The sequence below is a fragment of the Pan paniscus genome, chromosome X (genome assembly GCF_029289425.2).
Source record: "Pan paniscus chromosome X, NHGRI_mPanPan1-v2.0_pri, whole genome shotgun sequence".
Taxonomy (NCBI): domain Eukaryota; kingdom Metazoa; phylum Chordata; class Mammalia; order Primates; family Hominidae; genus Pan; species Pan paniscus.
In genome coordinates, this window is record NC_073272.2 from 33,280,745 (window position 1) to 33,294,962 (window position 14,218).

General features: G+C 38.5%; 1 protein-coding gene across 1 annotated transcript in view; it reads right to left on the bottom strand.

Annotated features, from left to right (window-relative positions):
• DMD (dystrophin) overlaps positions 1 to 14,218 on the bottom strand; it is a 2,218,635-nt gene that overhangs the window by 350,818 nt on the left and 1,853,599 nt on the right. The window lies entirely within an intron of this gene.

Consider the following 14,218-nt stretch of genomic DNA (forward strand, 5'->3'; position numbering starts at 1 on the left):
CTCTTTTTGTCTGTGTACATAAAAGAAAGAAGTTGATGGAAAAAGATAAAGCCTGCACAAACTGGGCAATCCTTTATACTGTGATTCTCAACTTACGCTTTCATGTCCATAGGTGAATGTGCTGAAAGATTCCTTACTTCAGAATTTGAAGAAAAAGCATCTTCATATTAAAACATGATGAATCCATTATGGAAAATACCATAAAATTGATGTGAGATTTTAAAAATAAAACAAGAACATCAAAGAAATTTCATGCTCATGGAAAAAGGTGATAGGTAAGTGGAAGCGGGAGATGTCAGGCTATGTCTTCTTTGCTGTTAAGATAACTGAAGTAAATAAGTTTAAGAATCACTGCTCTCGGAAGATGCTTTTAAATAGAAAAACCTGCAGTAAGTGTAAACTATAACTACAAATATTATTTTAACATGAAAAAATCTTATTATGAAAAAGTTCTTTCTTAGGCCCCATTAAAATGAGAGACATTAGTATTACAGACACAACTGTTCCCATAATACCCAGAAAACTGATTTACCAAGAAAAATTATTCAATGCCATTACTTAACTTAGTTAATTTCAGGTTGTGTAAGGCATAATACTGGTGTCAATGCTAACTGTTAAATTTTGAAAATTGTAATTGTCAAGCATGACAGGAAGAAGCGAACTCCTTGGGTTATTTGATCTTAAAGCATTTCCTGTTTTACCGAACGATAGGAGAGTAAAAGAATTGTGAACTTTATTCTTGTCACAACTTTGGTAGATGTCAAAAAATAATTAAAAATATATATTGGCTGTGTGATTCCATTTTCTTAGGAAATATGGAATTTCAGTTAAATAAATAACTCACATTTTAGCACTGTTTCTAGTTAATGTGGTACATGCACATGTATACACAAGCTAATACAAATTCTTGCTCCCTCAGCTTGGTGCTAAATAATAATATTCCCAGGAAAACTAAGATGCCATCTATACAACTCTCAATATAATTTTTGTTTTTGAAATAAATTAAATGTTCACACTCTATAATGAGATCAGACTTCTCTGGGTATAGGTTTCAATCATATCATAAATTAATGAATGAGTGCATTTGTATATCCTCTAATACTGAGAGTATATTACTTAAGTTTTTTGAATAATCTTTCATTACCCGAGACTCTTGAGGAATAGTATTTCTAGTTATTACCCACCACAAACAAAGCTTTTAGAAAATCCTAGCAAACAGGATTGGCATATTATAGGATCAGATTTTGATATGGTTGTTTTCAAATAGTAGGAAGGATGGTATTATTTGGAGAAATTTTTATTATCTGATTAAACACTTCCTGAGTAGAATCAGATGAACTCATTAGCTGAACATTTTGATTACCTGTGTTCTCCTAAATATCCCATGACCAGAAGAGTAGCTGTACAACTCTGATTTAATCCAATAACAATAATAACCAATTCTAGCTCCTTCTTTTATCACAGTCCATCAAAATAACACAAAGAAGTCCAAATTAAAATAAGTTCAATGATAAAAAGAACATGTTCCTTTTCCAACTGTTCTAAAGCCTTTTCCTGTCTTTAAGCAAAGTTCATTCAGTCATTATCTCATCTATGAAAGTAAAAGCAGAAGGATGTTTCCCTTATTAAATAAATGGCTTTATGCTTTCAATGTGGAAGGCATTTCATAACAGTCAAAAAAGGAAGCGTTTTGAATGCCATCAACTCATTTCCTCCCACCCACTGTTTTAAATCGTTTGTTTGGTTCCAATGTATACTACACTTACATAAGTTGTTTATGAAGAGCCAAATTAATAGTCTTTGCAATTGTTTTTGTTGGAATTTGGAGAGCTGACAAGTGAATTAGTAGAAAATGGCAATTCTACATGAATTAGCTTTTAAGTCTCCCTAAGAGGCTGATGCAGAACTTAATAAGAGACTTATTAGGAGAAGTAGGACAACTTAATTCAGATTGATTATAGACTTCGGTGAAGACAGCTGGGGTTCAAATGAAACTGAAAAAGAACTTATATGCACTTCAAAGTATGCTAAGCAGATGTCTGAAACAATTACTCCGCTCTGCCTTTTCAGAAGTTTCAAAGGCGGGATGGGAATAGCATGGTAAACGAAGGTTCTATTTGCCTAAGTCGAGGTAGGGGCTTTTAAAACACACACAGCGCTATCTAAAATCAGATGCTTTGGGGAAAGAAAGTGATTTGACATTGCTGTCCTAAGTAATTTGCTTTTAGCTTTATAAACAAAGCAGGAGATGAGAGGGAATATATGGTAACTAAGTAATAAGCTCTCCTGGCAACACTAACTTACAATTAATTTCACATTGAATAAATAATTTGGTCAGGATTTTTTTTTATTATTATTATACTTTAAGTTCTGGGATACATGTGCAGAACGTGCAGGTTTGTTACATAGGTATATACATGCCATGGTGGTTTGCTGCACCCATCAACCCGTCATCTACATTAGGTATTTCTCTTAATGCTATCCCTCCCCTAACCTCCCACCCCTCGACAGGCCCCGGTGTGTGATGTTCCCGTCCCTGTGTCCATGTGCTCTCGTTGTTCAACTCCCACTTACGAGTGAGAACATGCGGTGCCTGGTTTTCTGTTCCTGTGTTAGTTTGCTGAGATTGATGGCTTCCAGCTTCATCCATGTCCCTGCCAAGGACATGAACTCATCCTTTTTTATGGCTGCATAGTATTCCATGGTGTATCTGTGCCACGTTTTCTTTATCCAGTCTATCATTGATGAGCATTTGGGTTGGTTCCAAGTCTTTGCTATTGTGAACAGTGCTGCAACAAACATACATGTGCATGTGTCTTTATAGTAGAATGATTTATAATCCTTTGGGTATATAACCAGTAATGGGATTGCTGGATCAAATGGTATTTCTGGTTCTAGATCCTTGAGGAATTGCCACACTGTCTTCCACAATGGTTGAACTAATTTACACTCCCACCAACAGTGTAAAAGCACACCTATTTCTCCACCTCTTCCCCAGCACCTGATGTTTCCTGACTTTTTAATGATCGCCATTGTAACTGGTGTGTTTTGATTTGCATTTCTCTAATCACCAGTGATGATGAGCTTTTTTTCATGTTTGTTGGCCGCATAAATGTCTTACTTTGAGAAGTGTCTGTTCATATCCTTTGCCCAATTTTTGATTAGGTTTTTTCTTGTAAATTTGTTTAAGTTCCTTGTAGATTCTGGATATCAGCCCTTTGTCAGATGAATAGATGGCAAAAATTTTCTCCCATTCTGTAGGTTGCCTGTTCACTCTGATGATAGTTTCTTTTGCTGTGCAGAAGCTCTTTAGTTTAATTAGATTCCATTTGTCAATTTTGGCTTTTGTTGCCATTGCTTTTGGTGTTTTAGTCATGAAGTCTTTGCCCATGCCTATATCCTGAATGGTATTGCCTAGGTTTTCTTCTAGGGTTTTTATGGTTTTAGGTTTTATGTTTAAGTCTTGAGTTAATTTTTGTATAAGGTGTAAGGAAGGGGTCCAGTTTCAGTTTTCTGTAGATGGCTAGCCAGTTTACCCAGCACCATTTACTGAATAGGGAATCCTTTCTCCATTGCTTGTTTTTGTCAGGTTTGTCAAAGATCAGATGGTTGTAGATGTGTGGCATTATTTCTGAGGCCTCTGTTCCATTGGTCTATATATCTGTTTTGGTACCAATACCATACTGTTTTGGTTACTGAAGCCTTGTAGTATAGTTTGAAGTCAGGTAGCATGATGCCTCCAGCTTTGTTCTTTTTGCTTAGGATTGACTTGGCTATGTGGGCTCTTTTTTGGTTCCATATGAAATTTAAAGTAGTTTTCCTAATTATGTGAAGAAAGTCAATGGTAGCTTGATGGAGACTGCATTGAATCTATAAATTACTTTGGACAGTATGGCCATTTTCACGATATTGATTCTTCCTATCCATGAGCATGGAATGTTTTTCCATTTGTTTGTGGTGTCCTCTCTCATTTCCTTGAGCAGTGGTTTGTAGTTCTCCTTGAAGAGGTCTTTCACATCCCTTGTAAGTTGTATTCCTAGGTATTTTATTCTCTTTGAAGCAATTGTGAATGGGAGTTCACTCATGATTTGGCACTCTCTTTGTCTATTATTGGCGTATAGGAATGCTTACTATTTTTTCCACATTGATTTTGTATCCTGAGACTTTGCTGAAGTTGCTTATCAGCTTAAGAAGATTTTGGGTTGAGACGATGGGGTTTTCTAAATATACAAACATGTCAGCTGCAAACAGAGACAATCTGACTTCCTCTCTTCCTATTTGAATACCCTTTATTTCTTTCCCTTGCCTGATTGTCCTGGCCAAAACTTCCAATATTATGTTGAATACGAGTGGTGGGAGAGGGCATCCTTGTCTTGTGCCGGTTTTTAAAGGGAGTGCTTCCAGCTTTTGCCCATTCAGTATGATAATGGCTGTGGGTTTGTCATAAGTAGCTCTTATTATTTTGAGATACGTTCCATCAGTACCTAATTTATTGAGAGTTTTTAGCATGAAGGGGTGTTGAATTTTATTGAAGGCCTTTTCCGCTTCTATTGAGATAATCATGTGGTTTTTGTCATTGGTTCTGTTTAAGTGATGGATTACGTTTATTGATTTCTGTATGTTGAACCAGCCTGGCATCCCAGGGATGAAGCCAACTTGATCATGCTGGATAAGCTTTTTCATGTGCTGCTGGATTCGGTTTGCCAGTATTTTATTGAGGATTTTCGCATCGATGTTCATCAGGGATATTGGCCTGAAATTTTCTTTGTCTGTTGTGTCTCTGCCAGGTTTTGGTATCAGGATGATGCTGGCCTCATAAAAAGAGTTAGGGAGGAGTCCCTCTTTTTCTATTGTTTAGAATAGTTTCAGAAGGAATGGTACCAGCTCCTCTTTGTACCTCTGGTAGAATTCAGCTGTGAATCCATCTGTTCCTGGGCTTTTTTTGGTTGGTAGGCTATTAATTACTGCCTCAATTTCAGAACTCGTTATTGGTCTATTCAGGGATTCGATTTCTTCCTGGTTTAGTCTTGGGAGGGTGTATGTGTCCAGAAATTAATCAATTTCTTCTAGATTTTCTAGTTTATTTGCGTAGAGGTGTTTATAGTATTCTCTGATGGTAGTTTGTGTTTCTGTGGGATGAGAGTTAATATCCCCTTTATCATTTTTTATTGTGTCTGTCTGATTCTTCTCTCTTTTCTTCTTTATTAGTCTGGCTAGCAGTCTATCTATTTTGTTAATCTTTTCAAAAAACCAGCCCCTGGCTTCATTGATTTTTTGAAGGATTTCTCATGTCTCTATCTCCTTCAGTTCTGCTCTGATCTTAGTTATTTCTTCTCTTCTGCTAGCTTTGGAATTTGTTTGCTCTTGCTTCTCTACTTCTTTTAATTGTGATGTTAAGGTGTCAATTTTAGATATTTCCTGCTTTCTCCTGTGGGGATTTTAATGCTGTAAATTTCCCTCTAAATACTGCTTTAGCTGTGTCCCAGAGATTCTGGTACGTTGTGTATTTATTCTCATTGGTTTGAAAGAACTTATTCATTTCTGCCTTAATTTCCTTATTTATCCAGCAGTCATTCAGGAGCAGGTTGCTCAGTTTCCATGTAGTTGTGCGGTTTTGAGTGAGTTTCTTAATCCTGAGTTCTAATTTGATTGTACTGTGGTCTGAGAGACTGTTATGATTTCTGTTTTTTTGCATTTGCTGAGGAGTGTTTTACTTCCAATTATGTGGTCAATTTTATAATAAGTGTAATGTGGTGCTGAGAATAATGTATATTCTGTTGACTTGGGGTGGGGAGTTCTGTAGATGTCTATTAAGTCCACTTGGTCCAGAGCTGAGTTTAAGTCCTGAATATCCTTGTTAATTTTCTGTTTCGTTGATCTGTCTAATGTTGACAGTGTGGTGTTAAAATCTCCCACTATTATTGTATGGGCATCTATGTCTCTTTGTAGGTCTCTAAGAACTTACTTTATGAATCCGGGTGCTCCTATATTGGGTGCATATATATTTAGGATAGTTAGCTCTTCTTGTTGCATTGATCACTTTACCATTATGTAATACCATTTTTTTTGTCCTTTTTGATCTTTATTGGTTTAAAGTCTGTTTTGTCTGAGACTAGGATTGCAACCCCTGCTTTTTTTTTCTTTCCATTTGCTGCTTGGTAAATATTCATCGATCCCTTTATTTTGAGCCTATGTGTGTCTCTGCACATGAGGTGGGTCTTCTGAATACAGCACACCGATGGGTCTTGAGTCTTTATCCAATTTGCCAGTCTGTGTCTTTTAATTGGGGCATTTAGCCTGTTTACATTTAAGGTTAATATTGTTATGTGTGAATTTGATCCTGTCATTATGATGCTAGCTGGTTACTTTGCCCGTTAGTTGATGCAGTTTCTTCATAGTGTGATGGTCTTTACAATTTGGTATGTTTTTACCATGGCTGGTACCAGTTTTTCCTTTCCATATTTAGTGCTTCCTTCATTAGAAGCTCTTGTAAGGCAGGCCTGGTGGTGACAAAATCTCTCAGCATTTGCTTGTCTGTAAAGGATTTTATTTCTACTTTGCTTATGAAGCTTAGTTTGGCTGGATATGAAATTCTGGGTTGAAAATTCTTTTCTTTAAGAATGTTGAATATTGGCCCCCACTCTCTTCTGGCTTGTAGGGTTTCTGCCAAGTGATCCGCTGTTAGTCTGATGGGCTTTCCTTTGGGGTAGCCTGACCTTTCTCTCTGGCTGCCCTTAACATTTTTTCCTTCATTTCAACCTTGGTGAATCCGATTATTATGTGTCTTGGGTTGCTCTTCTCAAGGAGTATCTTTGTGGTGTTCTCTATATTTCCTGAATTTGAATGTTGGCCTGTCTTGCTAGGTTGGGGAAGTTCTCCTGGATAATAACCTGAAGAGTGTTTTCCAACTTGGTTCCATTCTCCCCATCACTTTCAGGTACACCAATCAAATGTAGGTTTGGTCTTTTCACATCGTCCCATATTTCTTGAAGGCTTTGTTTGTTCCTTTTCATTCTTTTTTCAGTAATCTTCTCTTCATGCTTTATTTCATTAAGTTGATCTTCAATCTCTGATATCCTTTCTTTTGCTTGGTCGATTTGGCTATTGATACTTGTGTATGCTTCACAAAGTTCTCGTGCTGTGTTTCTCAGCTCCTTCAGGTCATTTATGTTCTTCTCTAAACTGGTTATTCTAGTTAGCAATTCCTCTAATCTTTTTTTTTAAGGTTCTTAGCTTCCTTGCATTGGGTTAGAACACGCTCCTTTAGCTCGTAAGAGTTTGTTATTACCCACCTTCTGAAGCCTACTTCCGTCAATTCATCAAACTCATTCTCCATCCAGTTTTGTTCCCTTGCTGGAGAGGAGTTGTGATCATTTGGAGGAGAAGAGGCATTCCGGTGTTTGGAATTTTCAGGCTTTTTGTGCTGGTTTTTCCTCATCTTCGTGGATTTATCTACCTTTGGTCTTTGATGTTGGTGACCTTCAGATGGGGTTTTTGTGTGGACGTCCTTTTTGTTGATGTTGATGCTAGCAGTCAGCAACCCTCTGCTGCAGGTCTGCTGGAATTTGCTGGAGGTCCACTCCAGACCCTGTTTGCCTGAGTATCACCAGCAGAAGCTGCAGAACAGCAAAGATTGCTGTCTGTTCCTTCCTCTGGAAGCTTCTTCCCAGAGGGGCACCTGCCAGATGCCAGCCAGAGCTCTCCTGTATGAGGGTGTCTGTCAACCCCTGCTGGGAGGTGTCTCCCAGTCAGGAGGCACGGGGGTCAGGACCCCACTTGAGAAGGCAGTCTGTCCCTTAGCAGAGCTCGAGTGCTGTGCTGGGAGATCTGCTGCTCTCTTCAGAGCCAGCAGGCAGGAACGTTTAAGTCTGCTGATGCTGCACCCACAGCTGCCCCTTCCCCGTGGTGCTCTGTCCCAGGGAGATGGGAGTTTTATCTATAAGCCCCTGACTGGGGCTGCTGCCTTTCTTTCAGAGATGCCCTGCCCAGAGAGAAGGAATCTAGAGAGGCAATCTGGCTACAGCGGCTTTGCCGAGCTGCGGTGAGCTCCGCCCAGTTAGAACTTCTTGGTGGCTTTGTTTACACTGTGAGGGGAAAACTGCCTACTCAAGCTTCAGTAATGGCAGGTGCCCCTCCCCACACTAAGCTTGAGTATCCCAGGTCCACTTCAGACTGCTGTGCTGGCAGCGAGAATTTCAAGCCAGTGGATCTTAGCTCGCTAGGCTCCGTTGGGGGTGGGATCCACTGAGCTAGACCACTTGGCTCCCTGACTTCAGTCCCCTTTCCAGGGGAGTGAATGGTTCTATCTCGCTGGTGTTCCAGGTGACGCTGGGATATGAAAAAAACTCCTGCAGCTAGCTCGGTGTCTGCCCAAACAGCTGCCCAATTTTGTGCTTGAAACCCAGGGCCCTGGTGGCGTAGGCACCCGAGGGAATCTCCTGGTCTGCATGTTGCGGAGGCTGTGGGAAAAGCATAGTGTCTGGGCCGGAATGCTCCGTTCCTCAGGGCACAGTCCCTCACGGCTTCTGTTGGCTAGGGGAGGGAATTCCCTGACCCCTTGTGCTTCTGGGGTGAGGCATGTCGACATCCCACCATGCTTCTGCGCCCTCTGTGGGCTGCACCCACTGTCTAACCAGTCCCAGTGAGATGAGCCGGGTACTGCAGTTGGAAATGCAGAAATCACCCACCTTCTGTGTTGATCTCACTAGGGGCTGCGCACCTGAGCTGTTCCTATTCAGCCATCTTGCCAGCCACTTCTTTGGTCAGGATTTTAAAGATGAATAATTCCTGCTTTAGTTTCTAAGCTGTATTAAACCCTAGATATTCTATTGAAAAGCTACTGAAAGTAAATCAATATATATGAATTCACATAATCCATAATCTTACAATAGCATAAAATCCTTAATACAGTACTGGTTTAGAAACCCAGTAACATCTCTTATCACCAGTACATAAACATTCTATTAAAAATATACCATACTTATAAAGTATGGAGTGACACTCGCTATAATATGGCCTTTGATAGACATATTTTCAGATATTAAAGGCCAAATCATATGCTTTTAAACATTGCAATTGCATGCTTTGTAAACTAGATAAAACCCTGGTTACTCCAAGTAACAGGAATTAGCTTCATATTTAACCCAGATTTATGAAGGATTAAATATTTTTTCTTTGTTTTTTCTTCTCCATCAAAGGCTTACTTAATACACATAGCATTTTTACAACAACAACAATGAAAGCCTCCACACGGCAATTCATTTGCAGTTCTTTAACAATGCACAAAACATTAATAAATTTTCCTCTTCCTACTATAGGCAGTATACCTTATTCATTATGAAGATATCACAAGTTTACTCAGAGTTGGGAGAGCTTACATGTTTTGAATGATTTTTAGGATCGCCCTGTTCATGTTGGTTCTGTCTGCTCATTCATCCCCTAATTCTATAAGAAAAGATAAGTTTTCCTTATATAACTCATACATAAGAAATCAAGTAAGGTTGACTTGACTCATATAAATGGGAAGCATAACAAAATTAATACAATAAGAAGAAAACTTTAGAACCAAGGTTAAGAAGAGAAAAGCAATAAGGGAAGATAGTTGCATGAACATGGTTGCAAGTATCTTGCTTGCCAAAGTGAAGATGAAATTCTAATACATTATATCACATTTCACATTATCTATTCAGAGGAAACATGCTTGGCTTCCTCAATGTCAAATTCTAACATAGCATTTCTTTGACAAATTTCTCAAAAAAACCCAAAGCCACAGGGACTGAGGATGGTAAGCCTAAAAAGGTGGATTTGCCAGTTTTCTTCTTAAAACTTTAGATGTGAATGCTGAAGATAAATAAGGATGGCATCGTCACTTCATCATAATTTCTAGCCTACTACACACATCATTAAATCAATCTCAATTTGAATGCCAAAAAAGGTTTAATCAAAACATTTCATTGTAGGAACTTTAAAGAAAAAACTCATAGAATCCCTGCCCTGACTTTTCACAGTAAGAAATGCAAGTTAAAAGTTTGACAAAAATGCGATATGCATAACTACATAGATGCGACAGATTTGCATATTCCAAGATGGCAGCCTGGGAGAGTTATTTACAGTGTACGAAAAACTGTGTTCAGAGTCAACAGGTAAACTAAGGACAGTGAAATATTCCTGGCTCAAGAAGGACATACCACTTTTGGTACAGAGAAACTATGGTTTATAGTCTGGGCGCAGTGGCTCACGCCTGTAATCCCAGCACTTTGGGAGGCCAAGGTGAACGGATCACCTGAGGTCAGAAGTTTGAGACCAGCCTGGCCAACGTGGTGAAACCCCATCTCTATTAAAAAATCCAAAAAAAAAAAAATTAGCCAGGCATGGTGGCACATGTCTGTAATCCCAGCTACTCAGGAGGCTGAGGCAGAGAATTGCTTGAACCCAGGAGGTGGAGGTTGCAGTGAGCCGAGACAGCACCACTGCACTCCAGCCTGGGTGACAGAGTGAGACTGTCTCAAAAAAAAAAAATTAAAAAAAGGGAAACCATGGTTTATTAAAACAAAAACAAAACATTAAAAAACAGCAATCTGGCGGGGAGTGGTGGCTCACGCCTGTAATCCCAGCACTTTGGGAGGCCAAGGTGGGCGGATCACGAGATCAAGAGATCAAGACCATCCTGGCCAACATGGTGAAACCCCGTCTCTACTAAAATTACAAAAATCAGCTGGGCGTGGTGGTGCGCGCCTGTAGTCCCAGCTACTCAGGAGGCTGAGGCAGGAGAATTGCTTGAACCCAGGAGGTTCAGCGAGCCGAGATCTCACCACTGCACTCCAGCCTGGTGACAGAGTGAGACTCTGTCTCAAAAAAAAAAAAAAAAAAAAAGAAAACAACAATCCACAAACTTTTTCACATTGGGATTGTCCTGAAGAACAAAAATCCTGTATCCAGACTACAGGTTTAAAAGTTATTCTACTTTATTAAAGCCTTTATATATTCCACTTACAGATCTATGTGGAGCACCTAGTAATTCAAAAAGTTATTCCTATTCCCCATTACAAGGAAGGTAGAATATTTGTCTAGTCAAATAAGCACTGGTGCTATTTTCAGTAAAGTGAAAAGTCATGATCTTGCCCTTAAAATATTTGATAAGCAGTATAAATCATGAATTTTAAAAGTAAAGAAGCATTTAAAACTTAAATTTGACTCTACTGTTTTTTCCTATGGAAGCTATATTTGGAAGGCTGAGATTCTCTTAGTGAGCAATATAGTCAATATTAATATTGTGTTTCCATCTATTAATTTACCATGTTCACCACCCGCAGATGATCAGCTAGCAATAATGCCATTTCCATAAAGGCCAGGGACTTAGTCATTGTTGTTTCACCCATTCTTTAAATCCAAAAGCCACATTTGCTAATACAATTACAGAATGCTAAATCTCACAGAAACACATATTACTTAGTTTCTTGAATAACAAGTTATTTAACACATAAGATCAGAATGGGGGGGGTACTATGATAGAGTGTCTAGGGGTAAGGAAAATGAACTGATATGGATATATAAAATGTTCTTCTAGCTAGCTGCCTAGTTATCAGTGCTGTAATCCACTTTGGGAGGCCAAGGTGAGTGGATCACCTGAGGTCAGAAGTTCGAGACTAGCCTGGCCAACATGGTGAAACCCCATCTCTACTAAAAAATACAAAAAAAAAAAATAGCTGGGCATGGTGGTGGGCGCCTGTAGTCCCAGCTATTTGGGAGGTTGAGGCGGAGAACTGCTTGAACCCAGGAGGTGGAGGTTGCAGTGAGCCGAGATAGCACCACTGCACTCCAGCCTGGGTGACAGAGCGAGACTGTCACAAAAAAAAATAAAATAAAATAAAAAAAGAGAAACCATGGTTTATTAGAAAAGTTCCCTACAGCATGAATCCTCTGAGGGCTTAAATTGCTGAGTGGAAAAATGGGAAGAGTGGTTTCAAGTACACTTCTACTTTTTTTCTGAAATAAATTTTAGTTAATAAAACTCATTCTTTGTAAACTACTACCCCCAAAGCTTCAGAGTTTCAAACCCAGTGTCAATAAGATGCAGTGGAGAAAAATGATTTATTTCCACTGCAAAATTAAAGAAGAGCTACCGAAGGGAGATAAATATATATGAATTCATGTAATTCATAGTTTGAAACACGCATAAAATACAACACAGATTCAAAAGCCCAATCACATCTACTATTACCAGTACATAAAAATTCAGATAAGTACCATAACTTAAGTGTATATATGTCTGAGAAAGATAGATGTGCTGGGTTATAAATATAATTTTTCGAAAGGTATGTTTAATGTTTATATGTTTTGCTATCATTGGGATCAGAATGAGAGTTTTACCAATCAGGGTATGGAAAATGAAGTTTGTCTTAAGACCAAGAACAGATAAGACAGGGAAACTAAAAGGAACACCGCAAATAGGGTTGGGTGAAGGCCAGCTGATACTTGAACTGTTATGCTTTTAGTTATTTTTAATTATTAAATTATGCTGTACACATTCTCTTCTCCATCCATACTCAGTATCTTACAAATGCACCTGTGTGACAAGTATGGCTAAAAATGAATCCCTTATGTCTGCTCTACAGCCTATCTATTGAGCAATTTAATTGACATATTAACTAATTTAGTTCCACTGGGACATTTTCCTAACTTATTTCTCATTTTTGGAGAAGTCTGTCAAAAAATTAGTCCCTATATTTTTGAATAAAATCAACATATTTAATGCTTTTAAAATACTAGGTAATACATTTCAAAACCCTTAGTTTTCCAGTACACAGCAAGGTTAACCCTTACTTTAAATGTTAGACATGGGGTCATAAAATGTTGGGGTAGAAGGGATTTTACAAGTATTAGAGTCAAATTTTTAATCTTTTCTTTTTAAAATTTTTACCTACTATTTTAATGAAGAGCTATGCAATTCAACATTAGACCATAGGCTTCATGAAGGCAATGATCAAGTCTGTTTCTTTTATAACTACCTGTCCAGCACATTATATAATGACTCATAAACAGTTGTTGAGTGAATAAATGAAGGTACCTAATGAGATTCCTCATATGTTGCTGGCCCTGGGCTAGCAGCCCAAAGATGTACAGCATGATCCTTGCTCTTAGCAACTTCACTTTCTCTGGGAGAAAAAAAAATGCATAAGCAAGTTGCTACAATATATGTGAAATTTAAGTGTGACAATTTAGCATGCTTGGTGATCTATGAGAGTAGCAACTGTAAGCAGTTTCTTCTGCTTGGTGGGAGTTGGGGGTTGTAGACACTCAGGAAAGACAACAAAGATAGGTAACATTTTGGCTGGTCCTTGAGGGCTGAAGGAGAATTCGCCAAGTAGACAACGTAGGGGGATCCAGACAGAGAGAACAGCATTTGCAAAGGCAGATATATCTATATCTATATCTATGTGTATATATATGTGTATATCTATGTATATATACTATGTATATATCTAACTATCTATGTGTGTGTATATATATATATATACACACACATACATACTTTACAGACACACACATTCAATACACTCTGCCCATATCACCCCTTTTTCCCAAATATGCCATCACATATATATATATCATATGGGCAGAGTGTATTAAATGGTCTGGAGAATAGGAGCTATGGCTGAGAAGGTAAGTCAAGGCTAGGAAGAAAAGGGCCACGTAATCTCCTTATTCATTGGATTTCATTCTCTAGGCAAGTATTCTCCTGCAAGGAGTTTGGATTGGAATTGGAAGAAGCTGGGTAATGCAGGAACATCAGCAAAGAAACCATTCATCCATCCATTAATTCACCAAATGTTTAAAATGCAGTATCTGAGATATGCCAGGCACACAGAGGGGTGAATGGGATTTAAAGATGTATACTGTTATCATCTAAGTAAAAGATGCTGGGGATTAAAAAAGACATTGGTTAAAAGAGGAGAGAAAACACAAAAGAGCTATTCTGAGGTAACATGAGCCATCATGTGCCATCAGTGAAAATGCAGAAGGGTTTAAGGATGAACCTAAAGTTTCTAGCCTGGAAAATTTGTTGGATGATGATTCATTAACTGAAATAGGAAACAGGAAAAAAAAGGTCAGATAAGAGGGGATAGAAGTAGGGAAATGGAAACACAGGAGAACAAATGAACTTGGTTTCAGAATAGTTGCATTTGTGATCGTAATGCCACATGGATTCAGAGATCAG